Source organism: Haemaphysalis longicornis, unplaced genomic scaffold, assembly GCF_048455015.1.
Source record: "Haemaphysalis longicornis isolate Haplotype H1 unplaced genomic scaffold, Haemaphysalis longicornis Haplotype H1 scaffold_16, whole genome shotgun sequence".
Taxonomy (NCBI): domain Eukaryota; kingdom Metazoa; phylum Arthropoda; class Arachnida; order Ixodida; family Ixodidae; genus Haemaphysalis; species Haemaphysalis longicornis.
Window position 1 is genome coordinate 22,577,975 of NW_027526266.1, and position 16,881 is coordinate 22,594,855.

The 16,881-nt window shown below is 45.6% G+C and overlaps 1 pseudogene; it reads left to right on the plus strand.

Annotated features, from left to right (window-relative positions):
• The first annotated feature begins 14,937 nt into the window (after positions 1–14,937).
• LOC144166066 (epidermal growth factor receptor substrate 15-like) lies at positions 14,938–16,591 on the plus strand (annotated as a pseudogene).
• The last annotated feature ends 290 nt before the right edge of the window (positions 16,592–16,881 follow it).

Consider the following 16,881-nt stretch of genomic DNA (forward strand, 5'->3'; position numbering starts at 1 on the left):
CGGAGACTCTAGCAGCTGGCTCCCAGCTGTGTTACTACTCACGCTTCCGGGAGCGGCGACACGGAACCCAGTCTTACCCAAGACAGACGCACTACGCATGACTACGATCGAGCCATCGGCTACAACGTCTACGTGCACAAGCGCCTAACGTGTACAACTCCTGCGGTCTACGCTGTAAAAAGCATATTTTTACGTAGAACGCCTACTTCAGAAAAACTAAGTTGCTCCCGTATTTCACAAGACGTAGGGAGGGTTCGTAATCCGGCACAAAACCTGCGCAAAAAAAGTAAAAAGTTTTCGTATTACAGAAAACTTAGGAAGTTTCCGTAATTCGCCAAAAAAGAGTTAGGAAAGCACAATTGAATCTGGCCTAACTGAGATAAGATGTTAGCAGAACGTAATTGCGTAACCTGCAGTCGTGATGGAAACCTCCTAAATCTATTGGCACACAGCCGAAGACAACGCAATTGTCTTTGAGGAAACACAAGTTTATTGTAGCAAACTTGTGCTACCCCAACAACTTAATGAATACACAGGCGGCGAAGCTGCCGTCTCACAAAGTCACCTGCGCAGGAGAGAGTGTCGGCGAATCGAATGCCGCGGCGTCTGCTCTGCGGGCATTTCTCTTTTGGCGCGGGTGTTGCTTGAACCGTTCAATTACATCGAGAACACCGTAGCTCAAAGCCTCTGCTAGGCTAGTGACGTTAGAGGGAAAGATTCTCCCTATCAAATGAGACAACTCGTGCGGCGTAAGAAAGAAAGAGTGCAACACGCGCTTCACTTGGAGCGCAGGTAACACAACCTGGTGCAGCCGGGCGGTAAAAACAAAACAAATAAACCAATTAGTGCATGGTTTGGGAAAGTATTGTCTGTGTATAACACGTCGAAGAAAGAAAATTTAAACGTGCCCTGCAATTGTGGTGGCGCTGGTTACCGCACCTCATCGCTGGCTGCTCTCTATGAAGTATATTATCTCTATGCTCTAGGACTCTGTGTAACACGGCGCCGCATTCGTCCATCGAGCATGGTTTGTGTTGTTTTTGCTCTGGCATGGAAGTGCGTTGGAGAAGTCTTTGTTCCCGTCGCTTTTGCCGCGTTTCCTTGATGTCTTTCGCACGTTCGCAGTTATCGCTCGTCAGCGTCATTGCTCGTAAGCGGGTAAGCGTCATTTCATTGCTTGCTTTGAAGTACTCCGTCGCGGGGCGCATTGAACGAACGCCTTGGTTGAACCTGACTTTACTCCACCAATTCAGCGCCACCTTTCCGGAGATTTCGCAACAAGGTGACTGAGACGACGCCGCGAGACACACGTCGTACTTTTCGAGAAGGTAAGCGCACATTTACATCTTTCCTTGAAGTGTTAAGACTTTCCCCTCGAGGCTGATCGTGCACAGCAACCTTAGTGCAAGCGCGACATTTAGGAGCTTTGCATGCTCACACGTTTTATGGGCGGCGTGGCTTGGTAGAGCGAATGAAACCTGAAATGACTTGCAAAGGTGTACTGTAAAACACGCTTATGGCGCTTTGTGCATCTGGTACGGGAGAGCCTCTCACCTCGGTCGGCGGTTCTAAACAGCCGTAGGTAGTAATTGGCGTCAGTTTCGAACCGATACTGGCTATAGCTGTCACGTAGTTTTCTGGAGTATTTCCGCAGTCCAGTAAAACTGTCCTAGCGCCACATACCTGCTCAGTTCTGGTTACAGTGTAACGTTTTTGAGAAGCACACTTACGAGACTGCGGCGAGTATTTTCTGTTGCTTCTTATTAAGCTACGCCCGCATATGTCTCGCTTGAGACAAGCTGCCAGTTCTGATTTTACGAATTTCATTCAATCACCCAAGAGGCAATTCACTATCGGAATCAGCGCAACACATTTGTGTGTTAAAAAGTACAGTTCATACGGGTCTGGTGCACCAATTATGTACCTAGGCAGCTAAATGTCTCAGGTGTAGAAAGGTTGAGATGTACGAAACATATACAGAACAATTATGGCTTCAGTGATTTTTACATTAAATTTTAATGTAATTTGCAGCTAGCAATGCAGGAACAAAAGCAGCAGCTTGTGTATAGAAACCTTTTCTGCATGCTCGCCTGCTTTTAACATTTTGCGTTTCACAGCAGTGTGCTTAGGGTGACGCTTTGTCCCGTTAGTTCACGCAGTGTGGTTTTCAGGAAGTGCAAAACCCTCAAGAGCGATTTTTTCAGACACCACAAAAAAACAGGGTGGACAAACAGACAATGTTGCTTTTCTGTGTTCGCCGTCGTGTGGGAACCTCGCCTCAAGATGTTTGAAGCCTATCTCACAGATTGGGGACCACTTCATGAATAGGACAGTCTATTGTGCTTTCTTTCGCAGGCTGTTGCAGCGTGCTGAGGTTAGCTGGCTCTTTTGTGACACGCGAGTCTAAGTGGCACAAAGAAGCAAAGGATGCATCAGTGCATTCTGACGACCTAAACAATAATATCTAAATGGAACCTGTAACCGCCCAGAGCTATCACAGGGAACCTTCCCATTTACGTTCAATTCACGAGGAGAACCCCTTGTTAGGCAGTGAAAAGATTTCGATCTTTCACAGAGAGTTTAGCCCTGTTTCCCTTAACACACCGAGCCAGCAACAAGTGAGTAATGGCTGCCCAGATGTACTTTATTTAGTATTCGCAGAAGAAAAACACCGACAACAGAAACAAAAGAAATGGCAAGCCGTACGTACATTTTGGTGGCATGAGATGGTGTTTACTTTGTTTTTGTCCTGTTTTGTTTCTTCTGCCTTCTTGGCATCTCTTGGCTGACGTACTTTCGTTTCAGCTTAGGCTGTCTGTGACAGTACATAATCAGGTCTAATTTTCAAAGAAACGTTGTGAACGATGACTGCGTTAAAAAAGAACCGTGTGAAAGGTCCCTGGGTGGTAAAACATAATCCGGAGCCCATAGCCGCATAGCTATGGGGCTATGGGCCTCGCAATACTTTTGACCACCACAGCACAGTTGTAGCCTTGATTCGCTAAACCGCATAATTTTTTTTTAATTTTGGAGACTTGCTTTAATAATGAATTTCGTGCGTGTTTACCTTCTTCAGGCCACTCAGAACATTTTGTTGATCTGTAAGTAACTAAGAGGCATGCTGCTTCTCTGCACAAGGTCACAGGTTTGATATGTGGCTGTACGACCTATTTCCGATGAAGGTGAAGTATTAAAATGCTTGTTTGCATGCTACGTGTTCGTAAAACTACACGTTGGCTAGTCAGGCCAACTGCACGCAAAGTTTGCTTCGGCGAAAATTTTTTTGACGTACAGTGCGTATCTCCTAATCGACTGGGACATTACTGGTAGCCTTGTCACAAGCCTTGATAATCAGTTGGACGTACCGGCGCATCGGGCAAACAGCGATGAAGCGGAAGTGACATTGCAGCCAAACAGGGGATTGATCCTCCAACCAGCTAGGGGAACTGGTCGAGCTCTGCTGGATGCGCTTCCCCTGGACCTGCTGTTAATGTGGAGCGGTTGGGCGTAAATTTGCTCTGGCTTTCCGGCTGAGACGTCACTTCAGCCTGGCTGTTATGTCCGCACTTTCCTCAATTGCGGTTTCAGAGTCACCGATTTTTGATGGTCGTTCGCGCCATGCGTACGCGTATTTCAGCTTGCATATTTTGTATCGTGCTGTCTTTTTAGGAAGACTAAATGGAAATAAGGTTTTCAAGAGGTTACATTTTTTGTGCAGTTGCCCTTTAGTCCAGAAGTCCTGCGCTACAGCCCACCTCACAAGGAATAGTTGAGCGTTGAGCCCGGGATTTTTTTTCAAATGTCGCTACCCAAACACTGGAAGGCAAGATTGATCACAAGCATTTTCAATTGATTGCCGGCAGCACCTATCAGTGGCGCTGCTGTTTTTTGCGAGCAAGGGGAACTATTCACGGAGCTGACCAACCTAAGGGAGCAACTTCCCTGCTGCTACTCCTGTGCTGTGGACTCAACCTGGAGTATGCTGAGCCAGCAGCAACCACACTTGAATTTTTCAGAGGTTAGATACTTTTTCAGCAGGTCTAGCATCGTTTTCTTGTTCGCCGCATACTTAGGTGCGGAATTCATTTGTTATTCCCTTAGTGTTCTTTGTAAAGCTTGGAAATGTGGGGAAGATATGATTTTTTAATTTTAACATTAAAGAGTTTTATTCCGGGGTACGCAAACCTCACCGACCTCATATCTGTCACGGAAATTCACCAGAAAAAGTTACATTGCTGTGGCGGCGCCAGGATTCGACCCCACGATCACTGTGGCCGTAACAGAAGGTGTGAAACGCTGTGCCAACTGGGCCGCGAAGTCAAGCATGCATGACAGTACAATCGCACCCTATGTTCTTCCGTCTGATTTCTCCAATCAGGTGGTGATGCCGTCTAGGAGAGGTGACGCAAAGTAGTGCGTCAAGACGCCAATGACCGCCAAACGTTGGCGCCATCTGTCCACCCAACTCTGCGAACCGAGCTACGATCTCTCCCTCTCGCGTTCCAAAAGCTGAGCTCGTCGCAACGAAAGTGTCTGGAGTGCACGCCACGAAGCTTCACCAATGTGGTCGTAAATTTGCAGAAGTAGCCCGCCACCAGGTAGGCGCTCGCCAAGCGCACCCACAAGCCTTCTGCCGACCAGCAAATCACGCTTCTTTCGCTGTAGCGCACCGTGACTTCACCATACGATTCGCTTGCAACCCTTTCGGTTCCGTTCCCACGGTTTGCGCGCGCCTGGGGTTTCAATCGGATTTACGCAATGATATGGCGCATGTAATCCAGTGTCTAATGTTAATGCGTCTAACGGTGCCATATCGGCAAAATATAAATAGCGATGTGCAATTTCATATCAATGCACAATTGACATTCAACTGCTCCTGTGAAAGTACATTTCACTTTCATGTTTTACCGATTCCTATGAAAGAAAGATTAATCACAATTTTAGCAAATTTTCTTTCTTAGGTATTGTGTCTGCCACGCCATGCAGTGCAGCAGTAGAGCAGGATTTTCTGCAGTTCCGATAGGTTTTCTATGAAAACCCTTAACTGGATAAAAAAAGACGCCAAAATAACCTGTGTTGTTCAATAAGAAATCTGTTGTCCTCCTGAACAAAACATAATGGGGTTCTCAGCTGCAGTAAGTGTATTTGAATAAGTTGTTCATGAGTTCATATTACCCCGCCTAAAATAGGGCCTAAAATAATTTGGACACCACGGTGTGGCAAATATCACAGGCTTGTCTCTGGGCATAAGTACTCAGATTTTATATAAAAAAGAGAGCCTCGTAGCACGTACGGTGTATGAACTGGCCTCTAAACCTCCCGGCGGCGCTACCTTCACAAGGGCGCTGACTCCATTTGTACGGTTAAAAATTATTACGCACACAGCGGCTTCTCAGACGCGAAACATGGTATGCGGCGTTGTGTTGGCAAAAGCAATTGTGTTAGTGGCGCTTTTTTTTCTCTGTGATTCGTGGGTTTACCAATGTCTTGTCATAACAAGTAGCCGGCTTTTTTGTCGCTTTCGGATGCAGGAGTGGACTGTTCGTGCTCCCCTCAACCGGGGGCCTGAAACAGGCGGCATGATGAAAGCAAGCACGCCGGGTTTTTGCTCTTTCATAGCAAAGGTTGGGGTACCACTTGAAGACGGTATGGTGGGCGAATCGGTACCAAATCGGCAGTGCACAATATCATTGCAGGTGGTGACGATGCAATGTTGACGCTGTCATCTTACGCCGCGTCACATGCTGGAACCCAATTAGTGCTTGAAACTTTACCTATTTAGTTCACACATATACACACCCATTGGGACACTCAGCATCAACCTGGCTATTTTTAGTATCTTGAAGTGAACGTGCTGTACAAGGCCACTGGTAATTGTGGGCTTCCAACTATTTATTCACTTCAATCTGATCCCTAATGACGCAGCCTGTTCTGTGAACTTCTTCCGTTTCGAAATTCCACTTCGTATACATCAGAAGAAAAAAAAGCACTTGTAAACCATCGGAGTACTCTTCAGCGCCCCAAATGAGCGAATCGCCACCATCGCACTTAAGCACTTAACTATAGTGCATACACATCTCGCAAGCACTTCAACCCAGACCGTTTGCATACTCGCTTAACTTTGTTGGAAGCAAAGGTTGAAGATATTCACGCGTTCAATGCATCCAAACACTGTCGCCAGAGCTCCTCAACGTCTATCACACTCCGTACGAAGCGCGCAGCAGGCCTTGGTGACATGGTAGCATAAGCGGCTCAGCACACATGCCACCATTACATGCAATATTGACGCAAGCTTTGGTGGAAAAATTTTTGTTACTCTAGTTATGGTGGTTTGGAGCAATACAAGAAATAAGGAACTGGACGCTCAGGGATGACACCGAGCTAGCGCGAGGCGAATCACTTTAGCAACGCCACTGCGCGGGCACCTCTCCAACCACACACATGGTATCGGCTCCACCGTGTGGCTGAGTGGCTGGTGCATATACCCTATAGCATACAGTACAGCATAAAAAAAGCAATCGTGCCTTCCCTCTTTTACAGGTAGCTAGCGTCAACCCGCCACTGGGAGCAAGTAAACAGGCAGTGAAAGGATGCGCAATAGCGTGCACTCGAAGAGGATGGAGTTGGTGCAAAGCCTGTGGACCAAGGAATCAAGCTGACGGTAGGTATTTTACTTGTTTTTTGAAAATAATGGTTTTTTTTTGCAGCTATTTATAAAGTTGTACTCTTTCAAAGCTTATAAGCTATTTTTAAGGCTAAATATTACAAATTAAATAAATTTCGAGGGTATAGCTCTTAAACGATTGCACACGCACTTTCTAACGGCAATTATTCTGGGTCGTATTTATTGATGTCCTTTGATATGCGTAAATTTCTCATATTAAGCCATATTCTATGATGGAACTATAAGATAATTTTATGAGGATAGGATAAGCATGTGGTTATCTGTACCTAAATGAGAGGTCTGCAATCTTTTTTGTTGAAAGACGTCATGTCATCACCACTTTGGGACTTCTTTGAATACGGATTGTCTGCCAAGTTTGTGTTCACCAAGCTCAGCGTTTTGGAAGCAGCAGACCAACAAAAACAAGCAGTGCACAAGTCAATGTTGGATAAGTAGTTATTTACGCCTCGATTTTGGTAACCATCTGGCCAAGCCATTTATACCCAAGATATATCAACTTGGAATAACCATAAACAAACTTTTTCACCAGGAAAAAGGGCTTCACATAGTGGTTACAAAAAGGCATATCATCCCTGTCCTTTAGCTAGCCGGTCATCATGTTAATTTTTTGTTGTGTTTGCTGTTACAGCATTCTGCAGCAATAAACCAACTGACTCAAGCAGTGCTTTTATTGAAACTTGTATATATATTACCTCAGCAAGTCATCTTGCCGATATGACTGAAAGATTTTATCAGTTCTCATTAATGCATCAAACTACATTTTCCACCCAAGCAGCAACACCCTAGTCATGCCCATGCTGCTTAAAGGTTATGCCACGCAGGAAATGCTGTGTTGGGTTTAACTCTGTGCACAGTCCACTTACGCACGTTGGGAACATTCAAACACCTCGGAAGCTATGCCCCAGGGCTAACTACCTTATCTGCTTATTTTGATGAGTTTTGTTCCCTTCGCACTGAGCTGCCTATCCTAATTAACAGATCCTTGCTAAAAGGACGCGATTGTCACACGGTCGGCATAAAAACCAGCATAGCACAATTTTGTGGCCCTTTTGATGTTGCATGTTAAGGAGCCTTTAATTTTGCTATCAAGTACAGGTAACACACAATATGCAGAGCATGAAGGTAAAGGGCCAGTGGAGAGGAGGTCAGGCCAAATAGAATCAGAAGACCTGACTTCCAGCACAATGCGCACGTCGACCGTGGGTGCTGCATTTAAGGTGCCTTCTAGCTAGACCGAATATTTGTTAAACAGACCTTAAGACGCACCGAGAACTTTTCTACTCTGACTCTCCGGCCAGGCAGGCTCTCAGCAACAGGGTACAGCAAGCCGACAAATCAAATAGAACGAGAGTTTTAAAACAATCACATAGTTGATGTATTGGAAATGATGATATGCTACACCATCGTTGACAGAGTAGGCTTATAGGACGGGATAACCTGAGTAGTTGGAAAATAGGATGCACTTAAATGCATAGCTCAAACTTCCTGCAGTTAAAGAAGGTTGCCTGAAAAACGTTTAATTTTGCACTAATAAGTTTGCTTTCAAACATGCCCTTGAACGGTTATTTACCAAGCTGCCGTTGATTATGTAACCTCTGGCTTCAATATTTAAGAGTTTTTGCTTTTCCAAGCGAATACACTATAAAGCAATCCAAGACCTACAGCTCTTATAACATCTTCGTGCAGCGTGAAAAAGTTTCGTTTACAGTATTTGTTAGAATATACATTATCTCAATCCTGTGAAAATGTTAGGTACAATTCTGTTTTTATTCCGCTCTAAATCATTGTCAACTTGTTTGGGGTACTTCAAAGTATTTCTCCCCACATTAAGTTTATTTACCTAAGAATTTCGATATTACAGGGGCCACGAAGACAATCCGTTTTTCATTCTTAGGATTGGTATCTTGTAGTGCTCCAAGGGCGTGTCCGGCTTCGAGCAATGCTTTATTCACAGACACATAAACATTTTGAACAGGTCAGAGGAGATTTAAAAAAATATTTTGTGTATGTGCTTATACCTGTGGAACCATGATAAATAAAGAACGATACCCCTTTCATTTCCCAATATCGGCAAATAGGGAAAATATACAGTTTTTGTTTCACCTTGGCTTTTCTCCTCAACTCTTGAAGCGACGTCTTGGTAAGGAGCCAATCACAGTTCCCCCACGTCTGCACATGATGCCAACATAGAACAGGCTCATACAGGGTCAGATAAAGCTACAGCATCGGCGCCATGATGAAACTCGCCCGTCAGCGGAACGGGAGATGTTTAATCTCTGATACGACTGATCAACATGGTCTAACTTTTAGTCAACAACGCGGGGTAGTGGCGCAGGCAGAAGTAACCAAGTTTAAAGTAAACATGGCATTTGTAAACTGTTTACGCTGTTTCGCGGCAGTCTAAAAAGCCGACGTTTGTCTCACGTAGCTTGTAATGTGATTTGGGCGAATATGAAGCCGCTGAACTGTGGAGATAATTGACCGAAAGCTTAAAACGAGCATTTACTACATAATCACGTTTATCGAAGGAACTTGGAGTAGTCTGACCTTCAAACTAACCTGTCATTTACTCGTCTGCGCAAAACTACAAAGTGAGAAGCCGTGACGGTGCCGAGTCACCGAGTTCCACCATCATGAAGTTCGATTGCTTTCCTGTTTCCTCTAATAAAAATTCTGTTAACGTTGTTTTGTTGATTGAATATGCTCCCCTTTCGCTTACTGCAGAAACGTTCAACAGTAAGTTGGGGGTTAAAGCTCTGCGTTGATTAGAATTTAGGAAAACTACCACAGCGCTTGATTACAAATGCGAAGCGACTTTTATGCCGCAGGTTTCTGTAGCGCGCTCTTCTCACGTCGATAGTGTGGTGGGTAAAGCATCTGACTTCAATGCAAGCTGGCCGTAACGTTGGGCTGGCACTGCGGCCGCAAGTTCAAATCGCATATGGGGCACACAAAAAAGGTATGCTTCCAAATCGAATTCGGCAAAACATGAACTATAGCAGTAAAACTGGCTACAAATCGTTTAAACAGCCAGTAGATGTGAGTTATGCTACAATGGTCCCCAGACAACTGAAGCGGTCGCGACACAGGTCATGTTGATAGAAAAGTGTTCATGGCAACGAATAAAGGATGCAATATTTTTAAAATATTGGGTTTGCACTTGTGCAGGACAATATATACATACAAAGATTGTTTAACTTCTTACTGTGACGTCACTTCTGGTAGCGCTGCCGACCTACGATGCCCGCATGCTCGCTTGCCATGTGCCCTAAAACGAGAATTTCAAAGATATCTCCTAAATTGCAGAAGCTATGAATTGTGAAAATATTTGGAATTTATTTTTAATGGGTCTTTGAAGCATCTGAGATTATATATGCAGGGCAAGTCTAAGCGATTGTTGGTAGGCCGACTAGGGCTGCAGTGTATGGCGGAACGCCTTGTTTACTACCAGTCCTCGTAGATTTCGCCAGAATTCTTTTCAGGACTACTGTCCACACTCTCGCGGTTTTTGACCAGATTTGCACCTGGTTTATTTTTGTTAGAGCTGACAGCAATCGTTTCGTGAAACATTGCCTAGGCTTGGCAAAGAGGGTCGCGTAAGACAATGTCGCTTATGCCAGTTGACCAGTATCATGTGAGACAACCCGAAAGCGTCGGACTTCGCGGTGTAGCTTTAACAAGCACAGTACATGCAGTACTGACTGGTGCATTTAAAAATGTTTTCGTGCATTAGAAGCACCATTGCGTACTGCGCGCACTATGCTTGTTATAGTTGCATAGCGTAGTCCCGCGTTTTCGGGTTGTCTCGCATGGCACCGACAAATTGGCATAAGCGACATTCTCTAACCTGACCCTATTTGTCGAGCATAGCCAATGTTTCACGGAACGATTACTGTCAACCGCAACAAAAGTACACCAGGTGCAAATTCAATCAAAACCACTGCGAGTGCGGAGAGCGTGCTTTCGTAACTTCCGGTATTTAGCCCCACCATTCTTACGGCTATAAACTAATATGCATTTAATTTAAGTGTAATAGCTCATTCTGCAAGCTTATAAGCCTGGCCTATCTTGTGTTTGGTTTTGGTGGCCTCAGACAATCGCACAGCTGCCAGTAATACGTCATTAGTTCCAGTGCGGAAATGAGCTAGTGGGTCGCATAACTATCCTCTTTTTCCTAACTATATAGCTTATTTATTTGAAGTTTCTGCAAAAATCTGTGTTATTACAACTATGCATTCAATTGAACCAAAACTTGCATTCCGTCTTTATGGCCCATTTAAAGCAGTAACTCTAATATAAACCATATGCCATGTCTGGCTCAGTTTCGCCAAAAAAAGTAAGGAATAAAGAACCTTCGGGGCTCTCTGCGGCCCATTTGAATGCTGGGAAAGAGTGGTTGCTGAATACTCTGCCTTATGTTTAAATGGGTTTGAGTGAGCTGATTTTAACGTGTACACATGCTTGAAGCATCAACTACGTGCCATCTATAGCAAAATGTGTGGTTAGCCGTTTTTTCTTGTCTTTTGTTCGCGTTCTTGTTTACTTAATTTTTTGCAGCAGTTGAACCTAATGGGAATTATGTGCGATGAAAATAAATGCGTTATTGCAAGCTCTTTATTGCCTATTTTTCTGATTGTCTTTGTTATGACTGTGTTCACTTTCTCACGACACTGCTGTTGAGTTCAAAGTGGGCAGCGGCCTTGACAAGCAGTCTACCACAACTTTTTTTCATCACTCCGTTTTCTATCTGTATTTATGGATGAAGGAAAGTTCTGAAAAATAAATTTGTAAATTTGTAATAAATAAGTTTGAAATTTAAACTTGTGTAGAGTGGCTAAATGCTCTTCTATTTTTTGTTCTTTCTTTTTTTTAGGTTATGCCACAGAACAAGGCAGAGGGTTTAGTTCATAAATAATAAATTGTGTGCATTTGTGTTCAACCCAACACATGTGTCAGAAACTTTTGCATACAGACATACAGGGTTTGCCTGCATGCATACATATCGTGAAAATGAACGATCAAATATAATGGGCTCGCGTGCAATGCCTGTATGTTTTCGACACCTGGTCACTCAAGTCAGTGGGCAAACAGGCTTTATATATACCAATTACGGAATTGTTACCTGAGAACAGACACCTTATATTCGAGTAACAGAATTGTTGTTTGTAGAAAACGGGTGCTTTCCGTAAAATTCTCAGTTACGGAATTTTCGTTAGCAGGTAATGAAGACTACACTTCAGCTTGCATAAACGTTCCGGAATACAGGTCACAGAGTCGGTATTACGGTATTTCCGAATCGTGAAACTTTCTCTTTTCGGAATTACGGAAAGTGCTCAGCAATACGTTACCTCCAGGTTGTTCCGTAAACCAGAGCAATTTTTTTGCATTGTGTATTTTGTTGCCGTGCGTCCGAACCGACTATGCAAATTTTCGGAGCGATACCATGACAACCATTATTGTGTGCATCTTGGCACAATACAAGCACGCATAAAAGTAAAGGGAAACCACTGACCGCTTTTTCCACCGAAGCCGCCCTCTGTATCTGGAGCTGGCAGTACTGCCAGCGGCGACAGAAACCCTGGATGAGGCAAACCGGAATGTTACAGCCCATTGCAGTAGCATCAGTACCATTAACAGATTGTTACAAAATTCGACGCCTGTTATTTGCGTGGCGACCTCACAAGAACCATAGAGCCTTTGTAGCCACAAACTGCCAAACGCGCGACACACAAACAGCCGCTCTTTCCATAGGGGCTGCACAAAAACAGATCGAATTATTTTCCAGTTTGGATTTACTACACCAGGCAGCACTGAAATCGTTCGCGAGAATCGCAGAACGATCTTTAATGCTCTGCTCATACAAGAGGCTTTCCAGCACAGCAGCGTCCGCACCAAAGGACAACGGCGTAGCATCAGCAAAGAATGGATTGAAAGAACCACTCAACAAGAAACTGCGTATATGCTTCTAACGTACGTGAATTTTTAACGAACGATGCGTCACAATACCATCTTGAAAGTTGAAAGAGATAGCACATACGTCTATTGACACCAGTTAGGCTTGTATGAAAGTTCTGAAAAGAAGACATCATTCTAAAATATTTTTGGTGGGTGCGAGTATAATGCAGATATTCAGGAATCAGTTCAAAGGACAAAAGAAGGCAGCCAACCACAATGGACCATGCCATGCCGCCGCGCCTGGAAGTCGAGAACCACAACGCGCAAGTACACCGGTACCTACATCGCGCCATGCTTCTGGCATAGAACCAGCGACCATCCAATGGTGACCCCTTGGACGCATCAGCCATTCCCTCTAAAACTGCACGCATCATACTCGAAATTAGGTGCAAACTTCTGCTTTATTCTCACCAAGCGGGTTCGCCAGGGAGCTTCGGTGGCAATAGTTGGACCCTTACGAAACCCAAACTCATTTTGGAAAATGGTACACGAGGTTGTAGCCAATACTACGGAACGGACACCAAGTAAACAACAACCTAATGTTGTTTATATCGTTCGGCTCCACCTTTACTACGCTATTTATGAGACCTCATTTTGTTTCGTTAACCTATGTGCTTGTTTTACCATCCATACAGTATGCATTCTTAAATGGTGCGTGAAGGTAGGAATGATGCCTTGTTATTTTTTCGTCGCTATCCTGGGGCCGCCTCATTCAATGCTATCTTGTGTTTTGAGCTGACCAGAAGTTTATTTGTTGTGGCGTTATCCACCCCCTAGAGTCCAGTTTTATTTTGAAAAGGTACATTCTTTCAGTTCGTCACTTGCCCAGGGCGCTGTGGTGTGATTTGCTTTTATCCCAATTGCGTTAAACTACTTCTGGCGAAAGATGGTTTTAATGAAAAGTTTATGCAGATGATGCCCCATGTGATTTGGTTCACCTATTCCCGACGGAAATGTCAGTGTTCGCTACTTCAATGTCGTTTTTTTAATTTAAATATTCTGAGGAGGACCACTTCGCGACCGTTAATTTGCGAACGAAACCTCGTGTCCTCCAACAATGGTGCGCCAGTACAACACCTGAAATAACTAAGAAACATTTTCTTTGTGTTCGTCGCGATGTCCCTTTACGTTCATAGCCATAACGTTCAGAATACCATTACAAGATGACTACCGGCTTTTTAGCGCAGCTTTAAAGTTGTGAGACTACAATCACCGATTATGATGGTCAAGAACTGTGCACCTTTGGTGAACTGTATGGCGGAGGAGAATAAATTAAGGGATGAGGATAACATCTGTCTCAAAAAGTGGGATTAATATTGGTGTATTTCTGATTTACAACAATATAAAACCGACTAAAGCAAGAACTTTATTAATAGTTTCACCTCTTAAGGGCAACGTCATGTAAGCCACGAAGTTAATCGTCACGTATTTAGTATATTAACGGCGTTACATTAATACTTTTTGTGTCTGCACCGCCTTATTTAAACCGTCTCCTTATGTTGGAAAAAACCTTTATTTGCTTTCTGTGTAAGTTTCCTTCGAAAGCTCACACTGGCGTACTTTTCACTAAATGGCAGCGGATAAAAATTTACGAGATGCTCAATTTTTCACTGGCATTATGTTTCACGAAGAAAACTATAAAGAACATTAGAATTCTTCGTTGGCTTACTTCATAATTTATATTCCTCACTGCAATGCACGTACACCGGAGCAATGGCATATACCTCAAGAAAGTACTAATTACACTATGCAGACGTTACGGCATCTAGCTATACCGCCTCGTCTAAATTATCTCATTTTCAAAAATACAGATATAACTTTATTCGAGGTAGCCTTTTTATACCTCAATGAACCTTATTTATTCTTAATCGAGCCTAATTTATTAGCAGAGGAACTCTTTAAGCTTGGGTTCTACTCGTGCCTGGCTATGCTCAAAATTCTGCCCAGAAAAGTGAAGAGGAGGAAAGTGCTCGGCCCAGAAGTGTGAGGGCGAGTGGCGAGTAGGCTAGGAGCCGACGAGATGTGGGGAGTGCTCGCCTCAAGAAAAAACGAAGGAAGCTTACACTGACGCGTAAGACGTAAAGTTAACGAAGTAGTACGCAACCTTCATAACCATCGCGACGTTTGAAGTTCACAATTGCAGCCGATTTGCTTGTTCGCTGCCGCAACAACCTTTGCTCCATCTTTGAAGCTATAGAGGTGAAGAAGAAGCAAATTGAAGAACCCTACGCTCTTGCAGCGGTTGCGTCTGTCTGTGCGGCTGCGGAGGTGTCGGCAATTTTCTCGGTGTTGATGCCATGGCTGCCCTCCCCACGCTTGCTCAAATCGCAGGAAGGCACACCACAGCGTACGAAGCCTTTTATCAGCAGGTTGATGAGGCGGGCATCAACCATGTTAGAGCCCTCGAGGCTGCTTCATTCCTGGACGTCCAGCAACTATTGGCATCTAGGGCGTCGATCGCCCGGTCATCACTTGGATTCCCGGACTGGTATACCACTCCTACTTTATAAGGCTCATTAAAGATTTGTACTGCTACTACTGCATTCCTGAAGCAATCTGGACTCGCAGACAGCGTTGTCAGAAAGCTGGGTCGGTGGTTGGTCGGGCTTCCAGTACAAGTGGGTCTTCTTTGTGGCCATGAAACGGGTGGCTCTAGTGGCGGGTGGCGGGTGGCAGAGAGGCAAGGCCCCCTCCTTGGTGCACCTCAGCCTGCCCGTGCCTCCGCCCAGCATGATAAAACGAATTCGAGTCAACAGTGTGGACTGGTCGGGGAAGCCCCTGGCACAGACAAGTATGTAGCGATGCTCATTTTGCTTGGACCTGAAAGGGGTACGCTTTCCGGCAGCAAGGATAAACCGGGGATATTCTGCTCGAAGCCCCCGTGGGCGTGTTGGGAAAGTTGTACCTCAGCAATGTGGACCAGGATGGTGCCTTGAGCGAAGACGAGTTTATTGTGGTGATGCGCCTCGCGTACAAGGCCCGTTACAACTGGCCGATTCGAAATTTGCTGCCGCGAGGAATGGTGCCTCCATCCAGGCCCCTGCTGGAGAAGGGTCGCATCACGCCCTACTCTCCGCGCATTCCCGAAACGCGGTGGGCGAGGAATACTGGCTGGGTGGTGGGGCTGGCTGAGCGGGCCAAGTTCGAGCAGCTCTTTGCCAGCCCGAATACCGACATGGACGGCCTGGTCACGAGGCCTGTGTGAAGGGCATCTTCCTCAAAACGGGCATGCCACGGGCTGACGTGGTCCGTATCTGGAACTTGTATGACAGCCAGACGAAGGGCAGCCTGAACGGGAAGCAGTTTGTGCTGGCCATGCACCTGGCTGCCGAGATGGCCAAGGGCCTCCCCTGCCCACCGTGCTGGTTGCCGACATTGTGTCCCCAAAGCTACGACTCCCGGCCACATCAGAACTGGAGGGTGAGGTTCTGATAGCTTTGTCGATACTAGAACCGCTCAGCTCGTGGTGCAGCCGGAAACTGGAGCTGGCCACGGAAACGAAGAGCCTGCAGACAGACAAGTCGGCGCTGGAGCAGGAGATCGTTCAGGCCAAGGCGGACGTGAAGAACAAGGGCTCGGAGCTCCGCAACCTGGAGACCGAGATCGAGGCGGTGTTGGCTATGCTGAAGCAACTATACTCGTAGAAGGAGGCCCATAAGCGCCTCGCTGACATCGCCTCCCTCACATCGACCCCTTACTAGCCGCTGTCTATGGGTCCAAACAGTTTTTCCGCCTGTTTTGTAGCCCCACAAAGAACAATCAATTGAATTGAAATTGAAAATTAAAAAAAAATACAGCATTAGATATGAGCTTGAAGACGAGAGAGCGAAACTGTGTGCACTGAAGAAGCAGCTGGAAGAGCAGAGCCAGGTGCTGGAGGAGCAGGAGCATCACCTGCAGTCCAATCGGAAGGAGCTACGCACGCTGAACAAGGATGAGCTTGAGCTGTAGGCCCAGATTAAGTGATGGCGTGCCCAGATGTCTTCGTTTGGGCAGACCCAGCGGGAGTCGCAGCTACACGCCAAACAGCTGGCCCCGGAGGAGCAGCAGATGCAGCTGCGCACCTCGGTCTCCCAGCTGAACTGCACCCTAAAGGCGGGGACACCAGGCTTCTGCAGGAGACCACTCTGCGGCAGAATTCGGCCGTGGACGCAGGAGGGCAGCTTCCCTGCTCCTTCATCGCCAGCAAAGCCGCTCTCCTCCAACACAGAGTGCAGCAGCCGCACTAGTCCAACTTTGTC